General features: G+C 36.9%; 1 pseudogene; it reads right to left on the bottom strand.

Annotated features, from left to right (window-relative positions):
* Positions 1–4899: 4899 nt before the first annotated feature.
* Positions 4900–5283, bottom strand: LOC147890813 (elongation factor 2 pseudogene; annotated as a pseudogene).
* Positions 5284–5826: the final 543 nt, after the last annotated feature.

Here is a 5826-nt window from a genome sequence, read left to right as displayed (position 1 = left end):
ATGAATTTAACAATATGCCATTAGTAGAAATTATTCAAATTAACATGGTTGTGTTCTACACTAAAAGAGCTTTAAATATGTCTTTACACCTTGAAATTTGGGTAATACATGAAAAAAATACATTAATTTGAAAGGAGATGGGTTTTCATATTTTAGTGTATTTTTTGTGTTACCCCCCCTCATCCAAAAGATCCCCTCCCTTGGGCCTCACATATTATGAAAAATATGTACAAATATTAAAATCTTGCATATTTCTCAAGGTCTATACCTTATACTTTGTGGGAGGGGGGACATGAAATTTTCATAATTTTCCCTTGTATATTTGGAAAGTTTTAAGGAAATCCATGCATATTATTTATGGACCTTGTCCCCCCATACCCTAGATTTTGGATGAGGGTATAACATATTACATATTGAGCTGGGGCCTCAGGATATCATTATCACTAGATTAGATGTTAAATGAGTTCATTGAGTAAGGTTCTCAACTTCTATGCTAAATCTAAATTTCTTATTTATATTCTATTCTGATTTTGAAATGTTAAGGATGTGTTATGCCTTTGGAAATGCTAATGATTTGTTTGTGGTCATGAAGGCATAAAATTTATATTAGAATCGAAGAGCACATGGTAAGGCTCTTGAATTGTGTAGATTGGAAGGAGTGGTACAAAAGTACCCTAAATCAAGAAAAAATGATTGCCTTATTTCTTTCTATATGGCTTTCAAAAATGTGAATGTAAGTTTATTCTATAACTTCATATTGCATTGTTCATGAACCTAGAAATTTCATTTCTATTCATAATGTCTTTGCTTGTAGAAACATTCAAAAAAGTGAGAGGAAAATAAGTTGGACCTAAAAGGATTTTATCAACTAGTTGATCGTGCAAAGAGATCCAAAGAAAGAGCTTAGAAATAGACAAAGCTTATAATCAAGGAAGTACAATGACTTGAGGGATACCATAGTGAATGAAACAAGGGATATCACAGTGCCAAAGCCTCACCTAGAGGTTGATTCAATGTTGGATATTAGTTAGGGTATTTCTTTTGGTATGTGCAATCCATTTTGTTTGTTTCTTGTTGAAACATTTTATTCAATACAACTACTACATCATTTTATGTTTTTATGTGTTGGTTACACTCAATGCAACTACTTTATCATTTTGACTTTTTACTTGTTGCTATAGTATGTTATTTAGTCCAAATACTGCATTTTATTTAATGTATTATAGGTATAGTTTATTTTATTTGAGGACACAATTGGTTTAAATGGCATGAAATACTGAACAATATTTGAATCCAATGCTCTTTTTATATGATAGTGAGTTAAAAATTGTGATAATATATAGAAAGAAGTGGCATAACTGATCAATGGTTTTTCAAGGTGATGTATTTTTTTTGTGCAATAGGAACAAAATATTATGATAGCATTTTGAAAGTGCTAGAGATATTGTTTATCTTCCAACACATGGGACATTAAACATGTTTTCAAGGTAATAACATATGGAAAGTACCAAAGATCTTATTCACCTCGTCGTACATGGAGTTTATATTTATGAGTGGGGCTTGTGAAATTTATCTTTGTAAAGATTTATTGAGATTTAAAAAATAATCATATTTGCATATATATATATATATATATATCACTGATTTTTTTGGAGGAAATGAAAATAATATCACTATTGATTGAGATATATGTAATGATTAGGTTCACCATTTACATGTGCATAAATTATCTCTAATTTGGAAGGTAATGGATTTTGTAGAACTAGCTTTATTGGAGGAAATAAAGCTGGTATCACTAATGTTTAAGTTGTAAAAGATGATAAATTCACTTTGAGAATAACAAAATATGTTAAGAAAAATGCTACGGAGACATTGTATTTTAAAAAAGTTTGTGGACATGTATAAAAACAAATGTCTTCATAATAAAGTTACCTTTAATAAGCATTAAAGCTTTATTTCAATAGATTAAAATCACATGTGTGTATCAAGAGGGTTAGAGTTATAGAATTACAATATTTAACTGCAAGGATTAGAGTTATTAGGTACACCTATATAAATGGTCAAATTCTAAAGAAAAGAAATAAAGATTTGCCAAGTGAACAGTAAAAAAGAACACATTGAACCTTCATGATCGTATGAAGTAGAAATTTCCTTACCAAAACAATATGTGAAAATATACGCACACTATATCTAAGAAGTATTGCTATGATTACATTGAATTGTCCACGTGTCTTACTCATAGATAGACACAACCTTGTATACACATGTGTGGAGTAGTGAGATTCCATTTTGGAGTGTGAAGAATAGGGATAGGATAACCTAAATGATATTGTTGTGTTACCAGCATAGCAATGGGCCATATGAAGCTTTATTTCACATACTGGATTGTTTACAATTATGGATTTCAAGTACATGGGAGCACCTAGAGTGTTTTGATATTACAATAGAGTTCTATGTTTTCATCGTAGGGTACAATCTAGTAAGTTCAAAAGAATATAATTTATTGGTCTTTTAATGCTAATATGTGTTAAAAAAAGGTTTTTCACAAAAATGATACAAATTCTTAGCTTCAATAAGGTAATCTTTCAATAACTTGAAACAACAACTGTGTAATGTTGCCATTTCAAATGTAACACTATTGAAAACTCGTATTGATTTTACCCTTTGAATGACAATATTTGGAAGTATTTGAAAAGATGTCTCACAATTGTTCATGAGAATCTGTGCATGCATTAATTTGACTTCCAACTAAAGCATACTATTCATATAGATAGTACTACATTCTTGCCAATAGTATATATAGCATACCATGCTTACACCCCCTAGTGGACATTACCTTTAAGCCAACAGGTCTACCACTCTCAGAGGATTTATTGCTTATGTCAAGAGCATGTCAGAATATTTTGATGCTCAACTTGGTGTTTGTTATAGTGCATCAAATCAAGCTAGCAGGGCTACCACTATCAGAATATTCACTGCTTATATTAGGAGCATGTGAGAATATTTTGACGCTCAACTTAATGGCACCTTCTCTTCTGATATGTAAGTGCATACGAATGTAAATGCAGGTGGGTAGTACCTACCACACCATGTTAAAGGGGCCTTGTACATATAACAGAGTAGAGTTAAGGTTGTGTTGTTGCATACGCAGCTTGAGAGCCTGGGGTGCCAACTCCCCATAGATAATAGCTATGAAAATTTTAAGTGTGAGATTAATTTTACAATATGCAAAGTTAGTCAAATTAGCATGATTGTGTTCTACTCTAAAGAGCTTCAAATATGTCTTAATACCTTGAAATTTGGGTAATACATGAAAAAGTTATGTGACTTTGAAAGGAGTTGGGTTTTTATTTTTTAATGTATTTTTTATTTTAAACCCCCTCATCCAAAAGACCCCCCCCTTGGGTCTCACACATTATGAAAAATATGTACAAATCTTAAAATATTTCATATTTTTTGAAGTATAAAACTTATGGAGAACTAGAGAGTGTCATATTTTTCCCTTGCATATTTACATTTTTTGGAGGAAATCCGTGCATATTATATTTCGACCTTATCCCCCCATACCCTAGATTTTGGATGAGGGTAGTAACATAATACATATTGAGTTAGTGCCCCAGGCTTGTGAGTGCATAGAGTTTGACTAAAGAGCCACTTGAATCTTCCATTTTCTAAGGGGCCAAGTAGTGAAAAGACAACTACCTTAGTCTTTCCTTTTTGTTCATTCATTTCTAACTAACACATTTACTCTTGCAATCTACCATTTTGTGTGTTTATCGCATATGCCTAGCACTCATTCCACATGATGTGTGCGTTCACTTGGCCTCTGGAAATGGCAATCTACCTTGCACACCTAGAACAAATGCGAATGCATAAAGTAGATTTAGCCGAAGTGAATGAGCTATATGCCACCATGATTCTAGCATAACAAGAAGACATGTAACATAGTAAAGGGTGAGAGAAATAGACATGTAGCCCTGGTCCCCCTAGTGTCAAATGACCACCGAGCTCCACCTACTATTGCAAATAAGCAATAGCAAGCCATATAATTGTGTTCTTTGAAACCCTTCTTTACATGCCAACCTTGTTGAGAGTTCACGCTCAACATCATGTGATCATGTGTGCATAGCACCATCACATGATCATATGTGCATAGCACTAACCTTATAGAGTGCTATAAAGGAAAGGGTTAGATCCCCTAACCCTAACCCTAAAAGGGTTTGTATATAATCTATTTTTTCAACTAATTCTAGTGTACAGTTAGTCATTTGTGGTGTGCTCTCTAGCTGTGCCCTCTCTCCTCATCTCCACTCTTCTCCTCTCCCCTCTTCATATTTTGTCATGGTATCAGAGCTTCCTTGTCTTCCGCTGAGACATTGAGATTCTTGAGAGAGTGAGAGTGATTGAGAGATTGAGAGTTAGAGTGTTCTCTTCCGTTGAGAGAACTTCTTCTTCTTTCACTTCCATTGAGTGATAGAGAAATTTTCGTCCATCTGAGAGGAATTTCCGTCCATGTGAGATAGAGAGTTTTGTTCATCTCCATCGAGGGTTCTTTGAGAGATTATGTGTGTGAGAGACAGTTCATGAGGGAGCAAAGTTTTCATTGAGAGCTTCTTGTGAGAGAGAGGTATTCTTATTAAGAGAAATCTCTCTATTCTTATTCTCTGAGAGAGAAAAGATCTCAGCTCTTGTATGCAACAACGAGATATCTCAGCTCTTCTCAGGATAGACTTGCACATCACCGAGAAGAGGATCTTCGTACGTGGCCATGATGACATTTGCATTTTCGATAACCTTCTAGAAGGTTTGATAAGCCTCTTCACCCTCGACCTGAAGCTCAAGGAAGCAACGATCCATCTTGTTCACTGTAAGAACAGGCCTAATCCTCTCACCAAGAGCCTAACGGAGGACAGTTTTTGTTTGGACACAAACTCTTTCAATAGAGTCGACCACAACTAAAGCCCCGTCTGTGGTACACAGGGCAGCAGTGACCTCGGAGGAAAAATCAACATGTCCAGGTGAATCAATAAGATTGATCAAGTAGTCGTTGCCGTCTCTCTCACCGAGATATGCCTTCAAAGAAGCATCCGTCATCTCGTAATACAAAGAGATACCGGTGGTCTTGATGGTAATGCCTCGTTCAGCTTCGTCGGCACGAGTATCAGCAAGGCGCATATCCTCTGCAACCTCTTGGGCGATGATGCCCACCACAGCCACCAACGAGTCCGTAAGGGTGGACTTGCCGTGATCAACGAGCAACCATACCATATCAGTAAGGCGCATATCTCCTGTAACCTCTTGGGCGATGATGCCCGCCGCAGCCACCAACGAGTCCGTAAGGGTGGACTTGCCGTGATCAATGAGCAACCTGCGAGCTTGAAAGAGTGGAGGTGGCTAAGAAGGTGATTGCCGTCGAGCTGGACCCTCGCATGGTCTTGGAGCTGCAATGGCGCGTCCAAGGCACAGCCTACTCCCAAGTCTCGGAAAGGCTTGTTTATGTCAAGCAAGTGCTTCTGGCTGCTTTGAAAGGGTTGACTCGTTTGGAACGATCTGGGTCGAAGCTTTGTGCTGGCGCTCAAGCATAGGAGCTGCCAATTGTGGCACAACGGACAGCAGGAGCGCGATCGGCAGCAGGCGGAAGCGAGCATAGCATCTAGAGTTGCTGCTGATGAAGCTCACATCGCTGCAGCGGATGAACTCGCGCTCACTAGCAACGCAAGCCAGTTGAGGATCACACATAGACTCCAACGAGCTCCAACCAAAACGACGAGACAGAATCTTCCTAGATTCCGTCAGAATCTCAGAAGATTCCGGTCGCTCTCCTAG

This window comes from Dipteris shenzhenensis, chromosome 18 (genome assembly GCF_047967505.1).
Source record: "Dipteris shenzhenensis isolate YYH24624 ecotype China chromosome 18, Dip_SZ_1.0, whole genome shotgun sequence".
NCBI classification, from domain to species: domain Eukaryota; kingdom Viridiplantae; phylum Streptophyta; class Polypodiopsida; order Gleicheniales; family Dipteridaceae; genus Dipteris; species Dipteris shenzhenensis.
Note: the sequence above shows the minus strand (reverse complement) of the source record. Positions and strands in the feature narration are given on the sequence as shown.